Here is an 18,663-nt window from a genome sequence, read left to right on the forward strand (position 1 = left end):
AATGTGTTTATTACATTACACAATCTGTAGCTAAACTTAAAAAAAAAAAAAACAAGGAAGCTACCCAAGTATATCAAACATATGAGGCTATTCCAAAATGCCATCTTGAGAATGAAAATTTTGAAAAATAAGATTTTATAGCTTCTTTCATAAAAATAAGCTATTAATAATATGGTTGGTGTTTGGGTGTCTTCTGGTTCCTGCAACACACATGCACATGGACACATACACACAAACACATTCACACGCACTCCCCATTGTGCTTTACCTTGTTTTACCACCAAGAGATCATTTCATCTAAGCTCCAGTGTCTTTTGGTTTCCATTATATTTCACCAGTGGGACGATCCCACAGGAGACTGGAGGTCTAATGGAACAATGCATAACTAAATATGCCAGGTACTAGATGATGAGGAAAACAAATTATAGCTTGTATTTGTATTTCAAGGTGTGTGCCCAAGGCAGTAGCACTATTTGCTAAACTGTGTCCTTTCCTGCTGGGTCACATGGGTTAGCTGCATCCCGACCAAATCATTCTCTGTCCTTCTGCTCTCGCCTGGTTCTAGCTGTGTTTTCACTCCTCTATCCTTCCGATTCTCTGCCATTAATTCCTCTGGGAAGACACCTGTGATTATATTTCCTTACCTTCTAATCCCTTTGAATAAAGAGCAGTCAGTGATACAAGTTGAGATGTCTCAACATTTGCTTCGTGTTGAATGAGCTTCAATTCCTTTAGTTATTTTTTATTTTTTTTTAACAGTAGGTCCTTGTTGGTTGTCTATTTTAAATATAGCAGTGTGTATATGTCAATCCCAAACTCCATATCTATCCCTTCCTCCCCATCCTGGCAATGTGGATGGGCCTGGAAATTATCATCATTAGTGAAGTAAGTTATACAGAGAAAAACAATATCATATGATATTGCTTAAATGCAGAATTTAAATATATATATATATATATATATATATATATATATATATATATAAACTCATTTACAAAATAGAAATAGACTCCCAAACTTAGAAAATGAACTTATTACTACTGAGGGAAGAATTTCCATCATTATAGATATAACTTTTCAATTTATGCTTATTTAAGGAAAAATTTAATGGAACAATGAATAAATATGCCAGGTGCTATACTAGATGATGAGAAAAACAAATTCAATCTTGTATTTGTATTTCAAGAGCTCACAATACATAGGCTCTGTTATCACACTGATAATATAAAATTATAGTACATTAAAAACTTTGAACCATAGCATCTCAGGGATCATTTAATTCAATACTGTACTTTTCTAGATAAGAAAACTAATACTCATAGATTAAATTCTAAATGAATATTGCTGCTCTTTACAGTATATAGAGGAATATCTATTTTTTTCCCTTAGACAATCAATCTCAGTAATTTGTGAACCTACAGATCTATATATTTTGCTTTCATTTTCATAATTGCATTTGAATCAGTCCATTCAGTTCAGTTGCTCAGTTGTGTCTGACTCTTTGTGACCCCATGAAGCGCAGCACGCCAGGCCTCCCTGTCCATCACCAACTCCTGGAGTTCACTCAGACTCACGTCCATCAAGTCAGTGATGCCATCCAGCCATCTCATCCTCTGTCGTCCCCTTCTCCTTCTGCCCCCAATCCCTCCCAGCATCAGAGTCTTTTCCAATGAGTCAACTCTTCACATGAGGTGGCCAAAGTACTAGAGTTTCAGCTTTAGCATCATTCCTTCCAAAGAAATCCCAGGGCTGATCTCCTTCAGAATGGACTGGTTGGATCTCCTTGCAGCCAAAGGGACACTCGGGAGTCTTCTCCAACACCACAGTTCAAAAGCATCAATTCTTCGGCGCTCAGCCTTCTTCACAGTCCAACTCTCACATCCATACATGACCACAGGCTCATTTGAATATTACCTAACAATTCACAAAAGTGAAATTATAACACCTATAAAGCCAAACAAAGAAAATGTAGACTCTTTCCTTATCCTTGACTATGTAGAGCTTCCCATAAATATATAATTCTAAGAATACCACCATAAGACTGATTTTCCAACTAAAGTATAACCTATTTTCAGAAAATATATATATATAGATATATATGTGTGTATATATATATATATATATATAAATAAATAAATAATACTAATATTTAAATTAAAAGTACTGATATGAAGTTTGATTATAATATGTCTAGCATATACAATAGGTGATGACCTAATGTATAAAATAATAAGCAATCCTTTTAATGAAACATACAACAAGGACTTGAACCTTCTACTGAATTTACAATGACTTCCAGAACTTTTAACAACCAATGTTGAGAATTTCTCAAAAATATATCTCATATTTTGCTGAAGAGTGAGAGAAACAGATGCATTTTGTTTACAGTATATTCATGTTGCTTTTACTTAGTTTCCAGTAAATATTTAAAAACAACACTGACACAGCTTCAGAGTTTATCTCTTTATATTCATAACAAAAATTAATAAGTCATGGCCAAGTAAGGCCTTACTGAAAATACCCATGTTTATGCATTGTATAAAAATCTTGCCATTGGATACTATAAAAAAGAAAGCTGAGCACAGAAGAATTGATGCTTTTGAACTGTGGTGTTGGAGAAGACTCTTGAGAGTCCCTTGGACTGCAAGGAGATACAACCAGCCCATTCTAAAGATCAGTCCTGGGTGTACTTTGGAAGGAATGATGCTAAAGCTGAAACTCCAGTACTTTGGTGACCTCATGAGAAGAGTTGACTCATTGGAAAAGACCCTGATGCTGGGAGGGATTGGGGGCAGGAGGAGAAGGGGACGACAGAGGATGAGATGGTTGGATGGCATCACCGACACAATGGACCTGGGTTTGGGTGGACTCCAGGAGTTGGTGATGGACAGGGAGGCCTGGCTGCTGGGGTTCATGGTGTTGCAAAGAGTCGGACACAACTGAACTGAACTGAACTGAACTATAATTTCACAGTCAAGAAAATAAAATTTATAATATTCTTTAATAGTTTTAAGCCAACAAAAGTGTTTAATATATGAGGAAAAGAGGTTTGAAATTTTAAATGAGCACTTTCTCAAGTAAAGAAATTCCTACTTTAAAACACACTGACCTTTTAAATTTTATTTTTCCTGTGGTCATGTATGGATGTGAGAGTTGGACTGTGAAGAAGGCTGAGTGCCGAAGAATTGATGCTTTTGAACTGTGGTGTTGGAGAAGACTCTTGAGAGTCCCTTGGACTGAAACATCCAACCAGTCCATTCTGAAGATCAGCCCTGGGATTTCTTTGGAAGGAATGATGCTAAAGCTGAAACTCCAGTACTTTGGCTACCTCATGAAGTGGTGACTCATTGGAAAAGACTCTGATGCTGGGAGGGATTGGGGGCAGGAGGAGAAGGGGACAACAGAGGATGAGATGGCTGGATGGCATCACTGACTTGATGGACGTGAGTCTGAGTGAACTCCAGGAGTTGGTGATGGACAGGGAGGCCTAGCGTGCTGCGATTCATGGGGTCACAAAGAGTTGGACACAACTGAGTGACTGATCTGATCTGATACTGTACTCTTTTAATGCTTCTTAATTTAGTTCAATTTAAAGTCATGTTTTTAGGTCTCATATAGGAAAAATCGTATGTGATATCTTTAATAAAAAAGAATTTATTGGAGGAGGCGATATGATGAGACTTAAGGACAAGTCAGGTATAGTGAAAGTGTCAGTAGCTCAATTGTGTCCAATTCTTTGAGGCCCCGTGGACTCATGGGGTAACCCGTAAGACTCCTCTGTCCATGGGACTCTCTAGACTCTCTCTACTGCAGTGGGTTGCCATTGCCTTCTCCAGGGGATCTTCCCAACCAAGGAACTGAACCCACATCTCCCACATTGCTGGCAGATCCTTTACCATTTGAGCTACCAGGGAGGCAATGAAAATCTGATGTGTTCTGCCTCATTTGGTTGTTTTAATACCTTAAGTCAACTCAGGTATTAAAGCAACCAAACGAGAGAACGTATCAAACTTTCATTATTTGTATCGCTATTCATTTTCACCCTAGTGTTATGAAAAGACTGTGCCTTTCATATTTCTGATATTGCCATTCAGCATTGTTACTTTTTCACCTAAAAATGCTTATGATATAAAACTTAATGGCTCATAGTTTCACCTTTAATTCAAATTTGGAAGGAATAGAAAATAAAGACTATTCTAGAAATATGTAGTTTCAATACACAAATCTTAAATATTCAAATGAAATTCCAAAAAAATGTACATATTTATGTAACCACTATCTAGGATAAAATGAGAACTTAAGCAACACTCCAGAAGTCTCGCCACTGCCTCCTCTTAGTCATCACCCTCCAGAGGGAAGCATTACTTGACCTCTAGTCAACACATTGATTTTATCTGTGTTTGAATATCATGTGAGCAAGATTATACCATAAATGCTATTTTACATCTGGCTTTTTTCTCTCAGCATTATTTCTGAGAGAGGCTTCCATATCACTGCTTATAGCAACAGCTTGTTGATTTTCATCACTTTATAATACTATATTGTATGAATACACAAAGATGCATTTATCCATCCTACAACAGATGGATATTTGGCTTGCTTCCAGTTTAGAACATATGAGTAATTTTTCAAAGAAAACTGATGTGTGCATTTTGGTGAAAATATTAAGCATTTTTGTTGGATCTATTACTGCAAATGGAATTTAAATATTAACATATTAGGTTGAAAATTTCAGCTTCAGTAGGGATTTTTAGGCAACTTTCCAAAGTGTTAGTACTAAGTAAAACTCCTACCTATCAACACAATTTCAGAGGTCAAGTTCTTTTAAATCTTCTTGAATATATTTTAAAATATTTATATATATATTTAAATTTTTACTTTGTATTGGGGTATAACTGACTAACAAACAATGTTATGACAGTTTCAGGTGAATAGTAAAGGAACCCGGCTATACATACATTGGATACATGTGTAAAATACATTAAACAAAAAAATTTTAGCCAATGCAGACTCATAGAGATAATGTAGACTATCTCATTTCTTATCTCATTTATATTTCCCTAATGAGTAATGACAAAGGTCTGTCTAGTCAAAGCTATGGCTTTTCCAGTAGTCATGTATGGATGTGAGAGTTGGACCATAAAGAAAACTGAGCACCAAAGAATTGATGCTTTTGAACTGTGGTGTTGGAGAAGACTCCCGAGTGTCCCTTTGGCTGCAAGGAGATCAAACCAGTCCATCCTATAGGAAATCAGTCCTGAATATTAACTGGAATGGCTGATGCTGAATCTGAAATGGATGGCATCACTGACTGGATGGACATGAGTTTGAGCAAACTCCAGGAGTTGGTAATGGACAAGGAAGCCTGTGCTGTAGTCCACGGGGTCGCAAAGAGTCGAACATAATTGAGCAACTGAACTGAACTAAATGAGTCATAAAGTTCACAAAATAACGTTACATTTGGTGTTTGGATATCAATCAGCTTTCATAAAGTATCTTCTGAAGGCTTTACCCATTTATAAAAATAATGTTTGGTATTTATCTTTTAATTAATATACAGGTCTTATTTTTATTTGTTCTTTGCTACATGCTTTTTTGTATGATTGAGAGTGAAATTGTTAATTGCTGAGTCATGTCCAATTCTTTACCACCCTCCATGGACTGTGGTCTGCCAAGCTCCTCTGTATGTGGGATTTCCCAGGCAAGAATACTGGAGTAGGTAGCCATTTCCTTCTCCAGGGGATTTTCTCGACCCAGAGATCAAACCTGCTCTCCTGTATTGCAGGAAATTCTTTACCGTCTGAGCCACCAGGGAAGCCATTTTATTGAGACATAATTCATATACTTATAATTTTATTGACCTATAATTCATATACTTGTCACACATTTAAATGACAATTCAATATTTATTGGTATATTAGAGGAATTGTGCAAACATGCCCAGAATCAATTTTAGAAGATGTTTAGTATCATAAAGGAAGCTCCAAACCAATCATCACTCCCTTTTCCTCTCTATGCCCCCTCTTTAGACCAACACAACCACTAATCTAGTTCATAGCTCTATAGATTTGCCTGTCTGGGTATTACTTACATGTGAATTCATAAGTGATCTTTTGTGATTAATTCCTACAATTCCTATCGTTTTTTGTGACCTCTCCGGTGCCTTCTTTCACTTAACAAGTCCGTTCAAGTTGCCACTTGTCTCAATACTTGATTGCTTTTGATTGGTAAATAATATTCCACTGTATTAATATATCATTTTTTTATTTATACATTAGTTGATTGATTTTGTTCATTCCAAATTTGGGTTTTATAAATATTACCACTATAAGCATTCTTTTACAAGTTTTTGTAAGTATTTATTTTCATTTATGTTGTTTATATAACTAAGATTGAAATTGCTGGATCAGCAGCATGGTAACATTGTTCAACCTTTGAGAAACTGCCTGTTTGCCAGAGTGTAAATCCCTATTCACACTCCCACCAGCAATGTATAAGTATTTCAGTGAATCTACATCATTGTTTATAATGTTTGCTATCTGTCTTTTTCATTTACTGACATCCTAGTTTTGTGAGTAGTATCTCCTTGTAGTTTTGATAGTTAATGCCGGTGAGAATATTTTTAAGTGATTACTGTCCATTTGTATGTCTTCTTTGGAAAATGTCTATTCAGATACTTTAGCCACAAGATTTAGCCACTACTAAATCGTATTTTAAATTGAATATTAAGAATTTTTATATATTTTAGATAAAAATCTCTTATAAGAAACATGATTGCAAATATTTTCTCTGTGTGTGTTGTGTCCCTTTAGTGAATTTTTCATTTCAGTTATTGTATATTTCAATCCCAGAATTTCCATTTGATCCTTTTTTGTCATTTCTAATTTTTAGTGCTAGTGTTTGCTTGATGGGTTATTACCATATAAACATTTAAAATTCTTTAAGTGTGGTTTCATTGGTTCTTTGAAGATATTTATAATGGCTGCTTTGAACACTTTCTCTACTAAGTCTACATCTTTATTTTCCTGCAGATGATTGTTTTTGTCTGCTCTTTCTCCCTCTGTGATGTATCATACTTTTCATTTTTTTTTTATTTTTCAGTTTTCATAATTTTTTGAAAATAGAACATTTTAGATGATCACCAAGTCTGCATGCCCATTCCATCTTCCCTTGTGGGGTTCATCATTGTTGCTGTTGTTATTGGTTATCCGTTTACTGGTAACTCAGCCTAACTATCTTTACAGTGTAGAGGTTCTGATGTTGATCCTCACAGGTATCAGCCATGGGCGTGTCTACAACACTACACGATGATAGTCATTTTAGCCAGGCTCTCTTTCATCACTGCCTCCCCTCATCTCTGTTCTCTGCCTCTGTCAGTATCATGCCAAGATGCTAAATTCCACTAACCATCAATCAATGGCTCTATTGGGGCATACTTGGCTCTGTAGTTTAATCCAATCAAATATGGGTCCCCTTGCATGGGTAGTTTTTGAGGCCATATTTTGAAAACTCTTTTTAAGTTACTTGACCCATGGATGTCTATATATATATTGCCTAACTCCATGGCCATAATATCTGAATCACTGCTGTAGTGCACAGAAGTGGTAAAGTTCTCTGAGAGATATTTTCCTGCTTTATGAGAAGGGAGGGGGGCGATCATGGGAACATCTGTTTTTTCTGAGCTTGTCTCTCTTGGACTAGAGACTTTGACCAACTAGCAAGCTTGGGTAAGAAATCAGGGCTTTAGTATTGTCAGCCTGCCATGTCTGGCATCAAGCTCCCTTCTTTTCAGTGGGGCTTGGGTGTAGGAGAGGAGCCCTCAGCCATCACAGCCTCCTTTACTTGAACATTTGCCTCTGCAGACACAGCAGAATGAGAAGTTCTCTGTTGCCTGAGTAGGAACAGAGACAGAAGAAAACTCATCAGTGCCACAGCTGTCTGGAGTGGAAAGTCCAACTTATTATAATCTTTGATGAGAGACAAGTGAAATTGTGATTTTCTGTCACAAGTTTTTGACCAAAAAAAAAAAAAAAAACCAAGTTGCATACACAAACTACTCCTTCATAACGATCATTTAAATTAAGTAAAGAATTAAATTATTTGTTTACTGAATCCACTTCTGTAGTGGATTAATCAATGAATTAATCAAGTTAACTTTCTCATACTTCTATATCAGTTTAAGTACAACACAGAGAAGCTATATAAAAGTATTCTTTCAAATCAAAATGGTATCGTATCCACAAGAAATGGTAACTGCTGTAACTGAGATATGGCTTTAAAATGGTAGGGGAAAAAAGTAAAAGAACAGAAAAACTATAAAATAGAGCAAGTGACGTCCCAAAGTATAAAAGGTGAGTTTCTTTAGGCCAATCTAGGAGCCGTCATGTCGGAGATCTCAGAAAGTTGGCCCATTTTCTCAGCTTTCCTGTCCTGTTCACCTGTCACCACTTCATCACTTCCCCACCCCCAACTCAAGCTTCCCTCGACACATTCTCATTATCCTTAACTGCTCACACTGGCAGTCACAGATAAATGACTGGAAATTCTTATTTATATTGTATATTATATACAAAATCATGGTCAATTTTTTTTCCTGCATGCATTTGAAAAGTTAAATTCTTAATCATGATTTTGCAAAGTTTGAACTCCTTCATCAGTACAACTTCTGATTTTGTCTTTACTGTTAGAAAATGATATTTCATACCTAGTATGAAAATTTTTAAAAATAAAAATAAATAATGGAGTCACATAGCCCAGTGGCATTTATCAGTTGTCACTCTGAATCTGTATTACACCAAGACAGTATTCAGCTCCTGTAACATCAGCAGAATTAAAACAGTAAATTTCTCTCCAGTCTCAGATCACTCAGCTGCAACTTCAAAATTCCAAAGAGCTATCACAGTATTTGCTTCTGAACCATATCTTTTTACAAAACAGACAACTCCAGATTATTTTTTCACAGATATTGTTTCTGTAGACAAGTGAAGTGGACAGCTATGCTATTATGCTTTAAGAGTCATTACTGGTGTTTGACAGAAAACAACAAAATTCTGTAAAGAAATCATCTTTCAATTAAAAAAAAATTTATTTTAAAAGAGTAGTTACTGAACATTTATAGGGAGCATTCCAAATTTCTTTCCTTTACCAAGTATCCTGGTTTTAATTTCATAGGTTTAGATCCATCCCATGAAAAAATGAAAAAAAAAAATGGAAAAAGAGAGGCAGGTCATCTTGGGTCAGGCCAAATTGGAAGAGACTGATACATCAAATATAAGAAAATATGAGTCACTGGAAACCTGCTGGGTTAATTAAAGGAAAAGATTGAAAGACACATACAATAATGTGGATTCAAAAGATGATTCTAAACAAATGAGCAGACAAGGATGACGGAGGGCCATTAGAAAAGATACAGGCCATCAAACAGATGGGACCAGGAGGAGCTGAAGGAATTCAAAGGGCAGCTGGTCTTGATCTTCTTAGGGACCTGTGAGAAAGAACATCCACATGTGCATAAAGTGGCTGAAAGAAGATGAAGGGTTTGAGAGGAGTAAAAAAAAATTAATTGGCACTGTAGAAAATGGGAAAAGAAGCCAATTAGGGCTAAATAAGATTGCTGAGTAGGGCTGCACACCTATCCAAGGTGAGAAATCATACACTTTGATGAGGCAATTAACACTGTTAGGTCACTTCTCGCTGGTAGGTTTTGGCTACCCAGGGGCATGGAGTTATATAACCTGATGAAGGATCATTCAGCATGTATGAGAGTTTACAGACAGAGAGGGATGGAAAGATCATTTTAAAAGGGCCTTAGAAGGACCCTCTAAATCAGCTGAAGGGTGACTTAAGACACTAAAAAAACCCTGTCCTTAAAATAATCTCACCATCCTTCTCTCTTTGTATGCCCTCATTCCTGCTGAATACTCCTTCATCAGGTTATATTTCCCCTATACTAATGGGCTCTCCTGATGGCTCAGATGGTAAAGAATCTGCCTGCAATGCAAAAAACCCAGGTTCAATCCCTGGGTGGGGAAGAGTCCCCTGGAGAAGGGAATGGCAACCAACTCCAGTATTCTTTCCTGGAGAATTCCATGGACTGAAGGGCCTGATAAGCTGCAGTCCATAGAGCCACAAAGACCATGGGGTCACAAAGAGTTGGATGCCACCCAGAAACTAACACTTCCTTTCACTTTCAGATCAATACTAATAGCTAAGAATTTTTCAAAGCATCTGCTATGTGCTAAACTTGTGTTCTACATTTCACAATATCTCTTTTATCCCATAAGGAATCTGTGTGTGTGTGGGGGGGGGTTACAACCTCTTTTAGAAATGGCTACACTGAGTTCTGAAAGGTTAATCCGCATTCCAGTGTTACGCAGTCACTAAGTGGTGCATCCTAATTCAGACACAAGTTTGCTTAGAACCACAGCTCCTGATGAGGTAATTATGTTCTCTTGCTCTTCCAGAGGATTTATTCACTGACAGTTTCAAGACTTGGCTTTAAAATTAAACAGGTAGGTACAGTTTGCGAAAATTCAGCTAGTTTATACAATTCTGATATGTGGATTTGTCTGAATGTGTTTTGTACTTCAATACAAAGTGTTATAAAATGAATGAGAGCTTTGAAGTTGACTGACTATCTAAGAGGTTCTGAAAGAAAGCAGAAGGGCAATTTTAGTGTCAGATGCAGTATATAATAATTTTTGCTTGTATTTTCAATGTCTTCTCCAGGATTCTACTTCTTACTACCTCTTTTGTCTTGGGTGACAGAGTTCACCTCTGTACTCTCATATTATCTCATCTGTAAAATGAAGCATTTAGAATTCTTGAATTATAAAGTCTTTGTGTTGTTTAATTCTATACACCATTTTTTTTTTCCTTCCTCAAGTCTGATTTTGGGTTTGGACTGTTTGGATGAGAGAATATTTGAGCTCTCACAAAATGCGTGAGGATGATTAAAGTTTTATTACATGCATAAATCTTGGAAATGTATACTCCTTCTATCATATATATTAGCAAATAAATTGTCATCCACCTTTAGAAAATAGAATTCACATTTTAAGCGATGCTGAGTCAAGGTGTCATAATTTACACATTTAAGTCAAATTGAAGAAATACGAGAACTTTGAAATAAACAAAAGCAAAAAGAAAATAAGTCTCAACTTAGTAAGGAAAGACTTTATTCAAAGAAATTGTCATGTGGGGAAAACCTACAGAAGGACAGGGACTCTTGCAACAAGGGGCTTTTTCTGATCATAAATCATTAAGTGAGTCAAGGGTAATTAAAAAAAAAAAAAAGCATTTTCTTTTACAGAAAGAAGTCAACAAAGCTGAAAAGAATTGTGTGTTTGGAAGTAGAATGAAAGGTGTGGGAACTGGGAAGAAAGGATGGTGTGATCAGAAAGAGGGTCTGAGAATGTCTTATCCTAAAGCCAGCCTATTTTCCAAGAGGACCACTTGAGGGTGAATTGTCTGTTGGCTCAGGTTGAGGGTGAGCCAGAGGTTCCAGAGTCTGGGGGTAGGAGATTATCTTAACCAGAGTTTGAATAATAAGCATTTATTCCAATTAATCAATGCAAACAAGCAGTTCAGCTAATCATTTATGAATCAGAGAATGGAAATTTAGGGGGGGGTCTGATTTTAGTCTTATCCTAGGTAAACACAGTGGACACCTAGAAGTCTTTATCTAAAGTCGTATGGGGAAAGGTGGTTGTTTAGAATAAGTGGTTTTATATAGCATAAGGATTGAAGAATTTCTTAATCTTCACTGTTTTTCAAGATTATAGGACTTAGGCAAGAGGTATAAAGCAATTAGTACATTAGGCAAAGTATTGTTAGAGGAATATAATGGCAATAGACTGGAATATTTTATAAATACATTATATTATCATTATGTATTTAATTTATTATTAAAATAAATAATTGTATTTAATAATACATCATATTTAATTGATTATTTTATTTAATCATTTAGGGACATGGGTTTGATCCCTGGTTGGGCAACTAAGCCCATAGGTCACAATTAGAAAAGCCTGCATGCCACAACAAAGAGTCTGCACATTGTAACAAAGACCCAATGCAAACCCTCAAAAAAAAAAATGAAATGCAGATTCAATATTTTTTACATAATGATTATAATGATATTATGGACTTCATAATGATATGAAGCAGAGCAATGCCTTAGTGTGTCCAAGTAGAAGCTGGTATATGTACCGGGATTGTACATTAAATATCAATATAAAATAAGCTTCATACTCAGTAGAGAAACAGAATACAATCAGAATCCAGCTTTTTTGTCTGTTCATGTTAAGAATAAACTGTATTGAGAAATAATTAAGAAAAAATTCAGCATCACACAATCTAAAATGGAATTTCTACCTGTAATTTAAAGTATTAAAAGAAAAAGCAGATGGACTGATTGGTACACATATGATTTTAAGAAAAATATGTAAGTTTGTATTATTTATTCAAGTAATTGTGTTATAAAATGTCTACCAACATAACATCTTTTTATACCTCTTTCCAAAATCAGATCAGATCAGTCCCTCAGTCGTGTCCAACTCTTTGCTACCCCATGAATCACTTTCTAAAATAAAGTAGATTAAAGATTTTTATCCATATATTCTTTTGTGTTATTTTCAAACTGAAATTTTAAATTGGTGATAGAAAGTCTCCTCTAAACAGGCAAAACAATCCTGAGAAAGAACAAAGCTGGAGGAATCAGATTTCCTGATTTCAGACTATACTACAAAGCTAAAGTAATCAAAACAGTGTGATACTGGCAAGGAACAGAGATATAGATCAATGGAACAAGCCAGAGTTCCCAGAAGTAAACCCACACGCTTAATGGTCAATTAACCTATGACAATGGAGGCAAGAATATATAATGGATAAAAAAGTCTCTTCAATAAATGGTACTGGGAAAACTGGACAGCTACATGGAAAAGAATGAAATTAGAACATTTTCTAACACTGTACAAGAAAATAAACTCAAAATGAATTAAAGACCTAAATGTAAGACTGGACGTTATAAAACTTCTAAAGGAAAACATAGAACATTCTTTGACATAAATTACAGCATTTGTTTTTGATCCATTGCCTAGAGTAATGAAAATAAAACCAAAATTAAACAAATGAGACCTAATTAAACTTAAAAGTTTTGCACAGTAAAGGAAACCAGGAATAAACAACAAAGGAAAACCTATGAGCTGAGAGGTAATATTTGTGATTGATGATACCAATAAGGAAGCAATTAAATTAAATTATTTGCAAACAATGCTACCTACAAGGGATTAATTAAATTTCCAAAATATACAGTTAATATATATATTTTAAAAAACCCAATCAAAAAAACAGGCAGAAGACCAAAAGAAACTTTTTTCCAAATAAGACATAGAGATGGCCAACAGGCACATGAAAAGATGCTCAACAACACTGATACAAGAGAAATGCAAATCCAAACTACAATGAGGTATCATCTCACACCAGTCAGAATGACTATCACTAAAAGTCTATAAGTAATAATGCTGGAGAGGATGTGGAGAAAAAGGAACCTTCTATACACTATTGGTGGGAATGTAGACTGGTACAGCCACTATAGAGAACAGTACGGAGGTTCCCAAAAAAACTATAAGTAGAACTAGCATATGATCCAGCAATCCCACTTCTTGGCATATATCAGGAGAAAATTCTAATTCACAGGGATCCATGCATCCCAATATTCACTATAGCACTATTTTCAGTAGCCAAAACTTAGAAGAAACACATATGTCCATAGACAGGTGAATGAATAAAGAAGATATGGCATGTGTGTGTGTGTGATAAAATACTCAGCAGTAAAAAAGAATGAAATGATGTTATTTGCAGCAACGTAGATTGACCTAGAGATTGTCATACTAATGAAATGTCAAAGTATCATATGACATCACTTATGTATAGCATTTTTTTAAATGATACAAATGAACTTGTTTACAGAACAGAAGTAGATTTATAGACATAGAAAACAAACTTGTTACCAAAGGGAATTTTTAAAACTGATACAAATGAACTTGTTTACAAAACAGAAATAGACTCACAGATAGGGAAAACAAACTTATGGTTACCAAAGGGAATAGAGAGATAAACTAGAAGTTTGGGATAGATAATAAGCCTTTACTGTATGGCACAGGAACTATATTCAATATCTTGTTATATTTCTCATCTGTTTTTACCTTAATTTTTATAACTCTGGAATTCTCAGCAAAATAACCTTTACTTCTGCATATATAAAGTTATTTCTGGTTCTGTTCATTCTGTCAATGGGAACAATATGTCAATGACCCATTTGGCAAAATTAAATTCACAACTCTTCCTTGTGAAAGACGATTCTGTGATTTTTCTGGGTCTATCTCCTCAAGATTTTCAAAACCTCATAGAAAATAGAGGATTGACAAATAACTTCTGTGTGATGTCAACTGAAAGAAAAGCACTGATAGGCAACTCTACTGTCAGGCAAAGTAATAGAAGGGCTTTCAAGGGTGTGCAAACTGTGGAGACATGGTCTGGCTAGACACCACACACCACGCCCTGTTCTTGAGGCAAAATGAAAGGTAAAAACACAAACAAGGTATGAAAACCATTCGGTCCAGACTAGGTGGTGGGGAGCTGAAACAGTTCTTTTGGTTCAGTACTTTCCAAACGTCAAGCCCAAGCAGGAGGAAACACTGTCAGGCAGCTGTCTTTTTCTGTTGCTCTCAGGACTGTTAGCAGTCATCTCGTTGTTGCTCATACTAACCCTGGCCTCTTTTTTTTCTTTTTCCTATTGTCAGTGAGTTTATTCATTCTGTGCATAATATCCTTGGGTCTAGGAGTCTATATTATTAACTCATAGTAAAGCAGAATGTATTTATTTAATCAGGAAAACTTAATTTCCATAAAGGATAATATCAAAGGGAGACAAAGGAGATTAACATAGCATTACATTTGTTCATGTCCCACAGTGTGTTTTTACCAGAAGGGATTCTTCCATTTTAAATATATTTTATATGTCAAGCACAGTCATATCATTGATGTTAAGAAATCCACGGGTCTTCTCTGGTGGCTCAGTGGTAAGGAATCTGTCTGCCAATGCAGGACACATGGGTTCAATTCCTGGTCTGAGAAGGTCCCACATGCCATGGAGCAACTAAGCCCATGTGTTGCAACTACTGAGCCTGTGCTCTGGAGCCTGGGAGCTGCAACTGCTGAAGCCCATGAGCTTAAAGCCCATGCCCTGCAACAAGAGAAACCACTGCAATGAGAAGTTCACGCAATGTGACTAGAGTACCCGTTCTGCACAACTAGAGAAAAGCCCAATGCAGCAAGAAAGATCCAGCACAGTAAAAAATAAATAATAAAGTTTAAAAAAGAAATCCTTGCATTTATGAAACAAGTGCATTTAAAAGAAGAAAGAGATTCTCATAAGATCCCTATGGAATTGAAATTATTAATCTCATTAAAGCTCAACATTCAGAATACTAAGATCATGGCATCCAGTCCCATCAATTCATGGCAAATAGATGGGGAAACAGTGGCTGACTTTAATTTTGGGGGCTCCAAAATCACTGCAGATGGTGATTGCAGCCATGAGATCAAAAGACATTTATTCCTTGGAAGGAAAGTTATGACCAACCTAGACAGCATATTCAAAAGCAGAGACATTATTTTGCCAACAAAGGTCCATCTAGTTAAGGCTATGGTTTTTCCAGTAGCCATGTATGGATGGGCCATAAAGAAAGCTGAATGGCAAAGAATTGATTCTTTTGAACTGTGGTATTGGAGCTGACTCACTTGAAAAGACCCTGATGCTGGGAAAGATTGAGGGCAGGAAGAGAAGGGGACAACAGAGGATGAGATGGCTGGATGGCATCACTGACTCAATGGACATGAGTTTGGGTGAACTCCGGGAGTTGGTGATGGATATGGAGGCCTGGCATGCTGCAATTCATGGGGTTGCAAAGAATCGGACATGATGAGCAACTGAACTGAACTGAATCTCATTTAAACATGGGATTATTGAGGCTGTAAGGGGTTAATTAAATTTAATGACATCACACACCATGGGTGTCAGAGTAGAAACTCACATTTAGAGTTCTTCCTCTATGTAATCCAGGCTTTTTCACTACCTTTTTAATTTTCTATACATCTTAGTTTCAAATAGACAGTGATATTGTATATGCCAATACAATTCCTAATAGTCACAATCATATAGATCATATTGAACATTTACTATGAGTAGCACTGTTTAAGTGCCACACAACTATTTTTTCATTCAAACCTCACAGTTGTCCTAGGTTTTTGTTAGCTTTCTTCCTCATTTTGCAAGATGAAGGTGAAGGAAGGCATGAAAGTTAAATTTACACAGTCAGGGAGAACTATAATTGGGTGAGAGTCAAACCCCAGAAGTTTAACTTCAGAGCCCATGTGCGATCATCATTTAATAAAATGACACTACATATAATAATTAAAAAAATAGTGACCTGGATTACTGTACAAATATATGTTACAGTCAGTAAATAACATGGGAATAACAAATGTAGTACAATGTTGGATGGAGCCATGGTGACCTAGACTGAAATGAGAATGTGGTTTCCTATCTCATACAACTGTTTACAAAACCTTTGCCCTCAGCATCCTGGTACATATTTTGATGCACAGATGTACACATTTATGCTTAATATAGCTAAGAGTAGGACTGTTGAGTTAAGAGTATGCATATCTTTGGCTTTAGTGTATTTATAGAATGATGTAACAACACTATTATTGACAGACTGAAGGTTGCTAAGGTTTTCTGATTGACACATTTACAATTAGCTATTTATTTATATTTCTATATAGCGACTTGATTGGGTTAGAATGCTAATAACATCAACATCTGAATAGCACCTGAAACATTTTCCCAAAATGACTATGTTGTTGATATCCTGTTAACAATAGAAAACTCACTTTTTCAACAATGTAAATAAATATAGCAAACTCTCTTTATGTATCAGAATTATAAGATAATTGAAGTTGTGTAGAATTTGTCCACTGTAACTTTTAGGTTTAACACAAAATATCACTGTGCTAACCCATTTTTATAAACGTGTTCTATGTCCCCAAAACTATCCCCAAAACAGGAGATACAGGAGTGAATCTATGACTGCTGTCCAGGAACTTGAAGTTCAGTGAGGCAGACAGACACAGTTGTTAAATACACAAATACACTATTTCAATTCACGTCAATAATTACATCAACCACTAAAATAATGCAAAGATTTTTTGAAGGAGAAATGTGGACACGGTGGAATGGATAATTAACCTGGGGGAGGAATTCACTGGGAAAATGCATTCTCAGTTTTTCCATAAATATCTCTTTGATCTTGAACAAGGGCTTAAAAAAGACATTTCTAGATACTGTCCAATAGAATCCCTTCTAAACAGAAAAGTAAAGCAATGTGCAGTAAAACCATCATATCAAAACATTTCTTGTATATGTCCTTATTTGAAGGAGTGCAGTTAAAAATAGACACAAAACCCAAAAGCCCTCCATTAATTTAATCATTTCCATCTCTCCAGTGTGTCTATTTTAGAGATATCTGTAAGGTCCATAGAAGTATGTTGTAATGTCTATCACTAAACTAAGTGGTTACAGATTCCAGTTTTATTAGATTTCCTGATTGTTTTTTCATGTTCTTTCTCTTTTCCTTTGATGCCTTCATTTTATTATTTTCGCTCATTGCTTACTTGACACCTGTCTGTAGAACAACAAACTTCACTTTTAATTTTCTGATTCTAAACTCTCAGAGTCTGGATTCCACCCTTGTTCAGTTGCTGAGTCTTGTCCAACTCTTTGCAACCCCATGGACTGAAGCACACAAAGCTTCCCTGTCTTTCACCATCTCCCAGAGCTCTCTGGAACTCATGTCCATTGAGTCTATGGTGTCATACAACCATCTTGTCCTCTGTTGTCCCCTTCTCCTCCCACCTTCAATCTTTCCCAGCATGAGGGTCTTTTCCAATGAGGCAGTTCTTTGCATCAGGTGGCCAAAGTATTGGAGTTTCAGCTTCAGCATCAGTCCTTCCGATGAGTATTCAGGACAGATTTCCTTTAGGGTTGAATAGTTTGATCTCCTTGCAGCCCAAGGGACTCTCAAGTCTTCTCTAACACCATAGTTCAAAATCATCAGTTCTTTGGTGCTCAGCCTTCTTTATGGTCCAACACTCACATCCATACATGACTACTGCAGAAACCATAGCTTTGACCACACAGACTTCTGTCAGCAAAGTAATTTATTTATTTATCTGTTCCTTCTTTAAAAAACAAATATTGAGCGCTTTCTTTTGTTAGATACTATGCCCAGTGCTGTTGAGTCAAAAATGAAAATATTTGATCATCTCCAAAGAAAATCATGGAATCCAAGCCACAGTTATCAATACTAGCATTAGTAATTATCAATACTAGCACTACATGAAATATAGATGGGAAACTTTTAGCAGATGGATAAACTGGAATTGTTTAAAATATCAACAAATTTTTAAATTATCATATTCTTTAATAAAGTATGCATTAGAAAGCACTGCAAAGCATAGGTATATTGCTGGTGAACCACAGCCATGTAACCAAAGCCAGATGCACTACAGGATATTAATAATAGCCCAGAAAAATCC

Source organism: Bos javanicus, chromosome 16 (genome assembly GCF_032452875.1).
Source record: "Bos javanicus breed banteng chromosome 16, ARS-OSU_banteng_1.0, whole genome shotgun sequence".
Lineage (NCBI taxonomy): Eukaryota > Metazoa > Chordata > Mammalia > Artiodactyla > Bovidae > Bos > Bos javanicus.